At 42.1% G+C, this 14224-nt stretch overlaps 1 long non-coding RNA gene across 1 annotated transcript in view; it reads left to right on the top strand.

Annotated features, from left to right (window-relative positions):
* The first annotated feature begins 9555 nt into the window (after positions 1-9555).
* The window catches only part of LOC309806658, a 33069-nt gene continuing 28400 nt past the window's right edge, over positions 9556-14224 (top strand). Inside the window, exon 1 of the long non-coding RNA XR_014294415.1 lies at positions 9556-9802. This is a non-coding gene — a long non-coding RNA (uncharacterized lncRNA). The remainder of the gene's footprint in view (positions 9803-14224) is intronic.

Genomic DNA, 14224 nt, shown 5'->3' with positions numbered 1-14224 from the left:
TCAAGTTCCCTAATAGCTGTGTTAAATGACGTCTCACATTCCTTTGACGAATTACTATTTTACTGTAGAGAAGCCACATCACACTGTCCACATGGGTCAAGCTTCCCTTTATAAAACCTGGCCCCAGGTTCCCAGACACCTAGTGTCCTAACGAAGAACAGCAGGAACTTTAATTGGTGCCTAGGCATTAACAATTCACATATTCTGTATGGTACCCTGCCAATACACTTAAAAAAAAATCATGTAGATGTTACACAATTTCAAGTATTTCTTTTTTTTTTTTTTTTTCTTTTTGGCGGTATGCGGGCCTCTCACTGCTGCGGCCTCCCCCGTTGCGGAGCACAGGCTCCGGACGCGCAGGCCCAGCGGCCATGGCTCACGGGCCCACGGGCCCAGCCGCTCCGCGGCATATGGGATCCTCCCAGACCGGGGCACGAACCCGTATCCCCTGCATCGGCAGGCGGACTCCCAACCACTGCGCCACCAGGGAGGCCCCTCAAGTATTTCTTGAAATAGGTAGGCCACTGACTCGGTATGGAAGCATTCCTTTTTGTATTGTTTATTTGGAAGAGAATTTGCCTGTACCAACAAGATTGCAAATTGGCATGTAATATAAATTTATTGAGGGTTAGAGGTGTGTCTTTTAACAACTGAATATCCCCACCGAACCTAGCACAGAGGTCTGTATATTGTCAGCACTTAAATATTTCTTGAATCAGTGCACAAAGGAATTAACCCAAATTTTAGTGAAGCTGGAAGGGACCCTGTGTGATCTGCGTGCTTCCCCTTCTGGAATGAGCTCACGGGACACGTGCACATGAAGGGTTCTTTCTTCCTGGATTTGCTTTTAATATAGGAACAACAGGGTCAGTCCCTAATTCCTGAGGATCCATGGGGAATTGACACTCACAAGCCAAGGTCCCAGGTTACAGAATGCTCCCAAACAGCAAACTCGCTAAGGACAAAAGTGTATCACTTATCAAGGGCCTTCAGCAATCAAGCCAGGCATTCAGAACAGTCCTGGGTCAGTAACCATATAGGCGAGGCAGCACAGGAGATTCAAACAAAATCAGATACAGAGAGAGCAAAATCACTCTTTCTGGGAATGTGTGTTCCAAACTGACATACAGATCTGATTAGAAACAAAACCATTCTTTTCCCCGTCCAGTCAGGGACTATAAGGTTAAACCAAAAGACTTCCTCCTTTTCATGACTGGGTAAATGGGGAGTTTCTGAAAGGTGAAGGGGACAAAATGAAAATACGACACAGGTATTGTTAGAGAATTTACGGCATGAACAAGCAGTTCATTTTTCCTTTTGACTTGTGTAGCCTGTGACTGATGACTGGTCAGTGACTAAGCAAGCGCAGACAAGTGTAAGGAAGTGAGGATTACTTCTTATCAACAGGGATAATCATATCAGTTGAATAGTAATTAAGCGTGCTGTGTGTCGGCACAACTGTAATTGAAAGTAGTATTTCTACAATACGGACCTTGGGATTGCTTTTAGCACATTCCCGACCTGTAACAAGACTTTGGCCCTCTTCATCACACACATATTTAGTGGGCAATACCATGCACCAAGCGCTAGGTACTGGAGATTAGAGAAATAAAGGATGAAGCAACTGCCTTGTGGAAGGAGGATTTTGTGATGCCATCACAACCGAAGGGAAACAAAGAAATTCAATCCTACAATGATCTTTTTTTTCTGTCCCTGAAAGGATAACACATGTCTTGGTTGGTCTAATCTCCTTCTCCCACCCCTGACCTCACTCCACCACAGCCTCTTTGAATAGACCCGTGATTCAGACGTGATGATGTCATGGTCTCCAACATGATGGTATTTGTTTTGAAGATCCTTAAGTGACAAGTAAGTCACAAGGCTCAAGTTTGCTCTAAGTCTCTACGTTGGAAACTGCAATTTCATATGCACTTTTCTTGATAAGTTTTTATCATTTAATTAAGTATAGTAGTACCTGATAGCTACACAGTATTTATAATACCTCCTAATTGAGCCTCACTCACATACAAATTTTAATTAAATCTTTAACATAGTGTATTGTGACTGAATTGAGATATTATGTGTTGAGGTAGAGCTTTGATTTATTTAGCAAGCGCTGTCAGATAGATCGTCTTATTTACTCTCAATATCACTTAATCGTTGGTTTTACTTCTTTCTATTCTAGTTATATATATATATATTTTTTTTCTTTTTTTTTCTTTTTTGGTACGCGGGCCTCTCACTGTTGTGGCCTCTCCCGTTGCGCAGCACAGGCTCCGGACGCGCAGGCTCAGCGGCCATGGCTCACGGGCCCAGCCGCTCCGCGGCATGTGGGATCTTCCCAGACCCGTGTCCCCTGCATCGGCAGGCGGACTCTCAACCACTGCGCCACCAGGGAAGCCCTATTCTAGTTATATTTTAAAATAACTGTTTCCTGTCTTAGAAGTAACATACAGCAGAAAACTTGGAAAACAAAGAAAAACTCCAAGGAAGCAGGTATATATATAAATCATCCTAAATCCTTTCACACAGAGACAGTCTGTGTCATGTTTGGTGAGGCCTTGTGATTTTTTTTCCACATATATTCATTGTGTGTTGCTTGATAAAAATTGTATACATTATACCCGTAGCTTTGCACATATTTTTCTCACTTAATTTATTGGGGCTGTTTTCTCACATCAACAAAGATTTTGTTCCGTGGTTGAATAGCATCAAAGTCCAAGTCATAAGCTGCTGCATGCTGCCTTGCCATGGTCCAGTGAAGATCTAGCCCCACGAGCCAGGGTTTGATCCAGATCAAGCAGCCATTTTCTGCATTCTCGGGAAAGGGTCATCCCCTTAGGAATGTAGAGCTGATGATAAGTGCGTCCTTGACCTTCTGGGCAGAATGGAGAGCTCTTCTATTTTCTCAGGCTTCTGCCTGATAAGGGTGATCAAACAGCAAGATTCAAGATTTATTACTCAGGAATCTAGTTTATTTGCAGTTGCTTAGACCTCTCATTTGTGTCCTGATCCCTTTACCCAGTTGCCACCTTATTTTAGAAACTCACCAACTGAAAACAACACCAATTAACAAAACCCCAAATGCTTCAGTTGGCACTCTATTTACCATTCTGAATCAGTTTCTTTTCTTTTTTTGTTGTTGTTTCTCTTCCCTTGCCATTGCTACTGCAGTGATCAATATCAATATTTCAAATTTGCTGAGCCCTTCATTTCTGTAAAATGCATCTAAAACATGTTTATTAGTCTTTAAAAAATGTAAAGCAAATTTATCTCGAAATCTGCAATGTGTACATGAATGGGTATGTATATCTGTAACTATTGTATTTTTATATGTGTAATTTTCAATAAGGCAAACCTAGTTTTTTGGGTTTTTTTTTTTTCTTTTTTTTTTGCGGTACGCAGGCCTCTCACTGTTGTGGCCTCTCCCGTTGCGGAGCACAGGCTCCGAACGCGCAGGCTCAGTGGCCATGGCTCATGGGCCCAGCCGCTCCGCGGCATGTGGGATCCTCCCGGACCGGGGCACAAACCCGTGTCCCCTGCATCGGCAGACGGACTCTCAACCACTGCGCCACCAGGGAAGCCCTAAACCCAGTTTTTAAACAGTTTTTCCCCAACATATCCTGAAGTTATTAGCAAGGTGATTTGGCACCTTGCATTTGCATTTGAGAGTCTGCTGCATTTGAAAGTCTAGGTTTTAGAAGTCCTAGAAAAGCCTAGATAACTGAAAACAATTTTTTTTTCAAACTGTAAAATAATAATGACAATAATAATAATAACAGTTATTGCCTTCATACCAGGCCTGTTCTACCTAAGCAATTTTCCTATTTTATTTCATTAACTTCTCAAAACCACTCTGCAGTATAGGTACTCTTATAAGCCCCATTACTGCAGATGAGGAAAATATAAGTGAGAAATTCTTAAAAGCCTAATTTTGGACAATTTTCACTGCATTTCTCCTATAAGAAACTCAGTGTGAATCTCAACGCTGATCGCTCTCCTTTCAGAGTTAACAATGATACTATTAATAGTAACGTGAGTCATCCTACATTGAGTGCACATCACAAGGAAGTTACTTTACAAACATTATTCCTGATCCTCATGTGGTAGATTGTATTTGTAGCCACAATACATCTCCCTTCCTTCCACTGGCTCCTCCGCACTGTGACCTTGCTACTTCCCCATCAAGAGAAGTTAATTTCTCCATCCCCTTCGATCTACATGGGCCTTGTGACTGCTTTGACCAAGAGAATATGGCAGAAGTGACATTGTGCCAGTTTCAGCACCCAGGCCTTAAGAGCCCGGCTGCCTTCACTTCCTGTCTCTGGAGCACTTGCTGCTGGAAGCCTGCCATTATATTAATATAAGAAGTGTGTCCATGATGCGGCAACAAGCCCAAGCTGTATATAAAGGCCCAGGTATAGGGAGTCAGCAAACTATAGCCCATGGGCCAAATCTAGCCCACTGCCTATGTTGCGGGGCCTTTGAGCTAAGGTGGCTTTTACATTTTTTAAAGGTTGGGGGAAAAAATCAAAAGAATAATATTTTGTGGTATATGAAAATTATATGAAGTTTAAATGTCAATGTCATAAATAAAGTTTATTGAAACACAGCCATTTCTTTACATTATTAGCTATGGCTGCTTTTACACTAATGGCAGAGTGGAATAGTTGTGACAGAGAACATATGGCCCTCAAAGACTAAAATATTCACTATCTGGCCCTTTACAGGAAAGGTTTGCCATCCACCCCCCCCCCAACCTTGAGGATGAGAGGGAAAGGCCAGGAAGCACTAAGGCACTAATGCACATGAAGGTATATATATACCTATGACACGCATCTCTGACCGCCAGCCCAGCAAACTCAACAGATGCCACGTGGAACAGAGACAAATTGCCCAGCTGAGCCCTCCCCAAATTCCTGACCTACAATATTAAAAGCAAAATAAATGGCTGTTTTAAAGCACTAAGTATGGGTAGCTGGTTACATGGAGATAAATAACTGAAACACCTCACAATCTTACCTACAAAAATAGGTATTATCCAGCTATTTAAGATGAGGAAACAGGCGCAGAAAGATTGAATGACTCATTCAAGGTCACACAACTGGTAAGTAGGGAACTGGGATTTCACCCCAGGTCCTTTCACTTCCTAAGCTTTATTTATGACACAATTAACACTGTAATATTTGACCTTTTCTCTACTGCTATTCTTTTTTTTTTAAAGGGCAGACATTACTTTATAGAGAGCTGCTATTTCATTCATTTATTTTTATTTATTTATTTTTAGCTGTGTTGGGTCTTCATTGTTGCGAGGGGGCTTTCTCTAGTTGTGGTGAGTGGGGGCTACTCTTCGTTACGGAGCGCGGGTTTCTCATTGCAGTGGCTTCTCTTGTTGCAGAGCATAGGCTCTAGGCGCACGGGCTTCAGTAGTTGTGTCTCACGGGCTCCAGAGTGCAGGCTCTGCAGTCATGTGGGATCTTTCTGGACCGGGGCTCGAACCCATGTCCCCTGCATTGGCAGGCGGATTCTTAACCACTGAGCCACCAGGGAAGTCCTCTACTGCTATTCATTTTATGCCCCATGTCAGTCTTCATTCATTTAACAAATGTATTGCACGTAAGCTCTGCACTTAAGCTTTGTGGGGAAACGAGATGAATTCAGATAATATCTGAAGATTTTACTTAATTTTTTACTTAGCTAAGAAGACCAAGAGTAATAGCAATATGATGATACATGAAACATTTCAAATTCAAATTCAGCATATTTATTCTGAAGCTCATGGACGACAGAATCCCATTCTAGGCAATCAAACTTTCAGAAAAGCTCTGCATTTGATCCTAATGTCACAGTCTTAAGATTTATTTTTAAAAAGAACAGGTCAGTGAATAGATGAAAAAAAAAAGCTGATTGAAAGCTCATTCCACCTACCCACAAGGTTAGTTACATGTCAGTTGTTTTTTCTTCATTTCAGATTAACTGTGTTCTTCCATGTTTAAAACATATGTAACGGCACCTGAATAGAAGTTACACAGCTGGAAACCATTAGGATTGAAAAGCAACAGAGAGTAGGAAGCAAAGCCTAGGGAAGGTGATTTTGAAGGACCAGGAGAAGGAATGTGAAAAGAAGTCTAGAAGGATATTCCACGCTGTTTGCCAGTCTTTTCCTGAGGTCATTAGTAGAGACAGATTACTCAGTGAAGACCATCAGCTGGGAACACAGCTAGATGAAAACACTAAGGAGAAGACCAAGACAGCCATGGGTTTAAGGCGATTTCTTTGCTTATCAAGGACCTCTTTACCACCCTACTTAAGTGTTGGTGTCTTGAGGGCAGAAATATGACACCCAGTCCATGGTGTGTGGCCACTGGCTCATACCAGCTTGCAAGAGGTATTGTTAAAGGGCTTCCCTGGTGGTGCAGTGGTTAAGAATCAGCCTGCCAATGCAGGGGACACTGGTTCGAGCCCTGGTCAGGGAAGATCCCACAGGCCGTGGAGCAACTAGGCCCGTGAGCCACAACTACTGAGCCTGCGCTCTAGAGCCCGCGAGCCACAACTACTGAGCCAGCGTGCTGCAACTACTGAAGCCCATGCACCTAGAGCCTGTGCTCCGCAACAAGAGAAGCCACTGCAATGAGAAGCCTGCGCACCACAACGAAGAGGAGGCCCCACTTGCCACAACTAGAGAAAAGCCTGCGCGCAGCAATGAAGACCCAACACAGCCAAAAATAAATAAAATTAAATTTCAAAAAAGCTATTGTTAAAATTTCAGAAATGTCTGGGAGTCAGTTGTTAAATCTTGGTAGCTTGAAATCAGTCATAGGAGTAGTATTTACACCATGGAAATTGGCAAATGCTGCAAATCAGGGCTCTTTTCCCAGAAAGCCAGTTTACCAGCACTCCACTAAGACAGAGTCCATTATAATGATTAACCAGGAGTCAGCAATCCTTTCAATATGGAGTTTATAATAAAATACAAGCAATAGTTACAATAATGCTTTAAATTATTTTCAGTGACATGAGAAAAAAAGCTGGAATTAAAACCTTATCTCTAAGATAGTCTCAAGAATATTAAAACAGAGCTATGTACTGAAAAAATATTAGAAAGAAAATAGATCAATATCTTCACAGGGGCTATCTTTGTGATGTGGATTTAGAGGTGATTTTTGTCTTATTCGTTATAATTGTATCTTTCAAGTATTCTACAAGAATTAGGTGTTAATTTCTTAATTTAAAAATCCAGGGACTTCCCTGGTGGTGCAGTGGTTGAGAGTCCGCTTGCCGATGCAGGGGACACAGGTTCGTGCCCAGGTCCAGGAGGATCCCACATGCCACAGAGCAGCTGGGCCCGTGAGCCATGGCCACTGAGCCTGCGCGTCCGGAGCCTGTGCTCCTCAACGGGAGAGGCCACAACAGTGAGAGGCCTGCATACTGAAAAAAAAAAAAAAATCCATTAAAATGATGTGCCTAGGTATTAACCCTTTTAAAATTTTGTTTACAGAGGGGACAGGGGGAAGGGACACAGGAAGAGAGAACGGAAGGGGAGGGCGTTCCCCTTCTCCTCCTTTCAGTCCAGTGAGAATGGGGTTGAAGAGTAACCATCGCAGTTTGATTCGGGCTAGGGGTTCTGTTAGGAGTGGGGGTGGGAAGAGTAGAGAGGTGGAAAGACAAATGGATAAAGAAAGGCAGCAAATGTAGTAGAAGGAACACTATAATGAGAATCAGAAGTTCTATTTCTAGCAGCTAAAGTAAGAAGCCATGTGATGATCATTTAACTTTGGGGGCATCCATTTCTTCACCTCTAGAGTGAGTAGGTTACACTAGAAAACGATGCATGAATTTCATTCTAATCAAGATCTTCGGGCTTCCCTGGTTGCGCAGTGGTTGAGAGTCTGCCTGCTGATGCAGGGGACACGGGTTCATGCCCCGGTCCGGGAGGATCCCACGTGTTGCGGAGCGCCTGGGCCCATGAGCCATGGCCGCTGGGCCTGCGTGTCCAGGGCCTGTGCTCCGCAGCGGGAGAGGCCACAACAGTGAGAGGCCCGCGTACCGCAAAAAAAAAAAAAAAAAAGATCTTCTGTGTGACCTTCCTCTTGAGGACAGCCAGCTTTCAGGGTGGATGGGGGCACCATGCAGCTCCCCTGACAAGGGAAATGCAGTGCCAGAAGACTCCAGAGAAGGAATGTTTGCTGGAGAGGAAGGAAGTGAATTTTGGCAAGGTGAGCGTAGGAAGGTGTTATTTAGTGATGATGCTGGTAGGAAACTTTGTCCTAATTAAAAAACTTTTCAAAGGTATTATCAAAGGGGTTTTTGGGGACAAAAATAAGATTTCAGTTTTGTTTTATTTTATACATAGATGAAGAGTTCGTGCTTTCACAGATGTATTTCTAACTTCTACCAAGGAATTTCTGCATGTGGTCTGTATGCTAAGATCCCTGTTTATATGTTATAATGGGCAAATCGCGCATCTTCTAACATCTCATATATGCTATCGGTTTCCTGGAACACAATAATTTCCATCTTGTAGTACTTTAGACATGTCTCTTAAAAATCCAGGTATTTTCTAGGATCACATTATAAAATAGACAAATCTCAAAAATATAGTAGAATTTTTACTGGTTAACTCTGATACCAGTTTAGTTAGATAGAGGTGGAAACTAATAGTTCAGTGCATTGCTTTGTATATGGGTTCTAATTATGTATTAGTTATTATATATCTATAATATAATAGATATTAGTTATATAGATAGATATTAGTTATATTAAGTTCTTGCTTATTTCTATAGATTGTTTTATGTCTATTACAGTTATTCTCAGTCATTTGGAAGAAAAAATTCTCTTGATGGAATAAGATATGATGATTCCAGGGCTTCCCTGGTGGTGCAGTGGTTGAGAGTCCGCCTGCCGATGCAGGGGACACGGGTTCGTGCCCCGGTCCGGGAAGATCCCACATGCCGCGGAGTGGCTGGGCCCGTGAGCCATGGCCACTGAGCCTGTGTGTCTGGAGCCTGTGCTCCGCAACGGGAGAGGCCACAACAGTGAGAGGCCCGCGTACCGCCAAAAAAAAAAAAAAAAAAGATATGACGGTTCCAGACTATATATTTTAAATAGTACATTTTAATCTTTTATAAAACTTGATTCAAAACATGCCATGTGCATGCCTTTTCCTCATAGAGCGCTGTGGTTTTTTAATAAGTTTATCAGTGAGCTAGTCATATACGAATGTGAAGTGGGAGCTAGTTGCTTCTTTCTGTTTTAATTGTATTTTTGAGACATTGTAAGAAAACCGTCAATGTTGCCTTCCACTGAGTCCATCTTGCAAACAGACCTGGCCTGGTTTAGCTTCCCCAAGGCGGCCTTCTGTGCTGCGTGGGGCTGGGCGTTGAGGCCACGGACACATCTGTAACCAAACCAGCAAGCGTCAGTGGGAGCTGAGATTCATTTCTGTGGAATGAGAGCCTCTCATTCCTTTGTTCTCGATATTTCCTGGCAACATGTCCACAAGCACATGCTATTAACAGATGGTGGAAGGCATAATTGGGATTTTTATCATAACATATCCCCCATGCTTCCATCATGCACCAAAGGAGCAGAGATGTATGGGCTACCTCACTCTATCACAGCAGGATTAAACACATCTACTTCAAACTTCTAAAGGTTCTCACGACAGCCTTGACCGTTCAGTTGTATCTGGCTTTCTATCAGAAGAACAGAACCCACTTCAGCAGACCAGTTCATATCAGATCCTTTAAAGATCAGCGGTTACTATGAGAGAGATTGGTTTCTGCAGAGCTGACCTGATCTGGTAAGTTGAGGCACACATCTGTGCTACACAGCTGAGGCCTACGGGATGGTCATAGTCCTGAACTTTGTACAGACAACTGCGCCCCAAAACCCATGCAGATGACAAGTTCTCATTTGCTTAACCCTGTAATTATGTGCTGCGCCAGTTAAAAAAAAAAAAAAGCAAGAGTAAGTATGGGAAAAACTTATGCAAAGAAGCTGAGAGGACTCATTTTGATTTTTTTTCTTGTTGTTCAAATCTTGCGTGCGTCTTCTCAGTTCAGAATCAAAATTGTCGAGGTCGGCTTTATAAAAGCATGTATCTATTGCATGTTTTCTTAGAGAAAGTGAAATCCTTCATGATTTATGTGTCTAAAGAAGTACCGTCCATGATGATGTTCACAAGACTCCTGTGCATTTACACAGCTTGCATCATCCAAAGAATTTAAGGGGCTTTGTTAAAAGTATCTGCTGGGCTTCCCTGGTGGCGTAGTGGTTGAGAGTCCGCCTGCTGATGCACAGGACACGGGTTCGTGCCCCGGTCCGGGAAGATCCCACATGCCGCGGAGCGGCTGGGCCCGTGAGCCATGGCCGCTGAACCTGCGCGTCCGGAGCCTGTGCTCCGCAACGGGAGAGGCCACAACAGTGAGAGGCCCACGTACCTCAAAAAAAAAAAAGTATTTGCTAGTTGAGAATATTCACATTACGCCCAAGACGATTAAAATTGCAAGACTGTCATCTTGGCAGATGCCTGAGCGCTGCAGTCAGTGAGGTTTATATTTGGCAATCAATGGCATAGCTAAAGAATTAGCTCAGAAAGCTTGAAATCTAAGATGGCAGTGGTTATAGTTGGTGGTCAGGACCTGGGACCGACTCTGGAATCAGATGGCTTGGTTCAAGTCTGATTCTTTCTCCTACAAGCTAAGTGACTTTGATCAAGACACCGACTTTTCAAGCCTTGATTTCCTTATTTCTAAGGGGGCATGAAAATAGGACCTACCTCATAGGGTTGTTGTAAAAATTAAATGGAATTATATATTAAAAGTGCCTAGCATTGTGCATGGTGCATAGTATGTACTCAATAAACATTAGTTATTATTATTCATACAAAGTGATAAACAGGGCCAGGTACATAATTTTCAGGCCCCAAGGCAAAGTAAAAATGTCGGGTCCCTTGTTCAAAAAGCAGGGAAAAATACTACTGAAGGTGTTAAAATATAAAGCATTTCCTTTTTTCCCCGCCCTCTCTTTCTTGACTGGTTGTGATGTTGTTCTTGTTTTTAACTAGTAGATTTTATGTTTTTAGAGCAGTTTAGGTTTACAAAAAAATCTAGAAGAAAGTACAGAGTTCCCATATACCCCTCCCCCACCCCCAGTTTCCTCTTTTATTAATGTATTTATTTCCATTAGTGTAGTACGTTTGTTATCAATAGTGACACATAATTATTAATTAAGTCCATAATTTACTTTAGGGTCCACTTTTAGCATTGTACAGTTCTATGGGTTTTGACAGATGCATAGTTATGTATCCACCATTTCATTATTCTCCAGAGTAATTTCACTGCCCTAAAATTCCCTTGTGCTCCATCAGTTCATTCCTCCTCCATGCTCCCCCAAATCCCTGACAACCACTGGATCTTTTTACTGTCTCCTTAGTTTGACCTTTTCCAGAGTGTCATATAGTTGGAATCATACAAAATGATTTTTTCAGTCGGCCTTCTTTTACTTATCAATAAGCATTTAAGATTCTTCCTCCAAGACTTTCTGTGGCTTGATATCTCACTTCCTTTTATTGCTGAATAATATTTCAATGTGTGAGTGTACCACAGTTTGTTTATCCATTCACTTATTGAAGGACACCTTGGTTGTTTCCAGTTTTGGGCAGCTATAAATAAAGTTGCTATAAACATTCATTTGCAGCATTTTATTGTGTGTGGACAAAAATTTTCAACTCATTTGGATAAATACCTAGAAGTGCAATTGCTGGATCCTATTGTAAGACTATGTTTAGCTTTGTAAGAAACCATCAAACTGTATTCAAAAGTGGCTGAACCATTTTGCATTCCCACTAGCAATGGATGAGAGTTCCCATTGCTGTACATCCTTGCCAGCATTTGATGTTGTTAGTATTTTGGATTTTTACCATTTCAGTATGTATGTAGAGGTATCTCTGTTGTTTTAAATTGCTATTCCCTAACGACATAGGACATTGAGCATCTTTTCATATGCTTATTTACATCTGTATATCTTCTTTGGTGAGGTGTCTGTTTAGATATATATTTTTAAAATAAATAAATTTATTTATTTATTTATTTGGCTGTGTTGGGTCTTCGTTGCTGCGCACGGCCTTTCTCTAGTTTCGGTGAGCTGGGGCTACTCTTTGTTGCGGAGCACAGGCTCTAGGCTCGCGGGCTCAGTAGTTGTGGCTTGTGCGCTCTAGAGCACAGGCTCAGTAGTTGTGGCGCACAGGCTTAGTTGCTCCGTGGCATGTGGGATCTTCCCGGACCAGGGCTCGAACCTGTGTCTCCTGCATTGGCAGGCGGACTCTCAACAACTGCGCCACCAGGGAAGCCCTGTATGCACTTTTTAATCAGGTTGTTTATTTTTTTATTGTTGAGATTTAAGAGTTCTTTGAATATTTTGGACACAAGTCCTTTCTCAGATACGTTTTTTACAAATATTTTTCTCCTAGTCTGTGGCTTGTCTTTTCATTCTCTTGATGGTATCTTTCAGAGAGCAGAAGTTTTAAATTTTAATGAAATCCAAGTTAACAATTATTTTTTCATCTCGTTTTGGCATTACATCTTAAAAACTCATTGTCAGGACTTCCCTGGTGGCACAGTGGTTAAGAATCTACCTGCCAGTGCAGGGGACACGGGTTTGAACTCTGATCTGGGAAAATCCCACGTGCCAAAGAGTAGCTAAGCCCGTGCACCACAACTAACTAAGCCTGTGCTCTAGAGCCTGCGAGCCACAACTACAAGCCTGCGCACTACCACTACTGAAGCCTGCGTGCTCTAGGGCCCGCATGCTCCAAAGACTGAGCCCATGTGCTGCAACTACTGAAGCCCGTGCACCGAGAGCCAGTGCTCCACAAGAAAAGCCACTGCAATGAGAAGCCTACTCACCACAACGAAGAGTAGCCCCCGCTCGCCACAACTAGAGAAAGCCTGCGCCCAGTAACGAAGACCCAAAACAGCCAAAAATAAAAAAACAAAACAAAAACAAAAACAAAACTCACTGTCAAACACAAGGTCATCTCGTGTGAAATAATAGAAAAAAATATATATTGGTCTCTGCCCCTGTTCCTGGCACAGAACTCCTAAAACTCTTGTAATTTCCTAAGTGATAAGAGCACTAGGAGATCTTTTGTCTAGTATTTCTAGTATTAGTTCTAATATTTAGTCTTTGACCTCAGTTTGTGACATGGAGCTCCCAAATCTCTTGGAATTTCCTGGGTGATAGGTCTGTCTTCTGTTCTAATGAACTGACTCTTGGTTAACTCCTTCATAATTTCAGGATGGAGGCCGGTTTTCAGAAAGACCAAGCCATGATTAGAAGTTTTGGAGTTTCAGCCTCACTCCCCCATCCTCCAGGAAGGGGAGAGGGGCTGGAAACTGAGTTAATGATCAATCATACCTACATGATGAAGCCTCCATAAAAATCGCCAAAGTGGGATTGGTTGAACACATCCGTATGCTTGAAGGGTATTTTACCCCAATTCTATGGGAATAGAAGCTCCTTTGATTAGGACCCTTCACATACCATGCCCTATGCATCTCTTCCATCTGTATCCTTTTATAATAAACCAGTTAATGTAAGTAAGTGTCTTCCTGAGTGCTGTGAGCCATTCTAGCAAATTATGGAACCCCAAAAGGGGGTTGTGGGAACCTCAATTTATAGCAGGTCAGTCAGAAGTATAGGTGACGACTTGGGAATTTCAATTGACCTCTGAAGTTGGGGCAAGGGCAGTCTTATAGGGCTGAGCCCTTAACCTGTGAGATCTGATGTGGTCTCCAGGTAGATAGTGTCAGAATTGAGTTAAATTGTAGGATGCCCAGTTATCAGAGAACTGCTTGATGTGTAGAAAACCCACACATCTGGTTTCAAGCGTGAAGTGAATTGTGGTAGTAGTGTGAGAATAAAGGATAATCCAGGAGAGATTTTCCATATGCCTAATGTTTATTTTTTACTATGTTATCTTCTAGAAGTTTGGTAGTTTTTTATTTTACATTTAAGTCTATGACCCATTTTGAGTTAATTTTTATGAAAGATATATGGTCAGAGTCTAAATTCTTTTTAAAAAACATTTACATGTGGATGTCCACTTGTTCCAGTACCATTTATTGAAAAGAATATGCTTTTTCCAGTGAATTACCTTTGCTTTGTCAAAGATCAGTCAACTATATTTGTGTGGGTCTATTTTTGGGCTTTCTATTCTGTT

The sequence above is a fragment of the Mesoplodon mirus genome (genome assembly GCF_964341445.2).
Source record: "Mesoplodon mirus genome assembly, chromosome: 6".
In the NCBI taxonomy this organism is placed as follows: Eukaryota; Metazoa; Chordata; class Mammalia; order Artiodactyla; family Ziphiidae; genus Mesoplodon; species Mesoplodon mirus.
The sequence above is the reverse complement of the archived record's forward strand: the minus strand, read 5'-3'. Positions and strand labels throughout refer to the sequence as shown.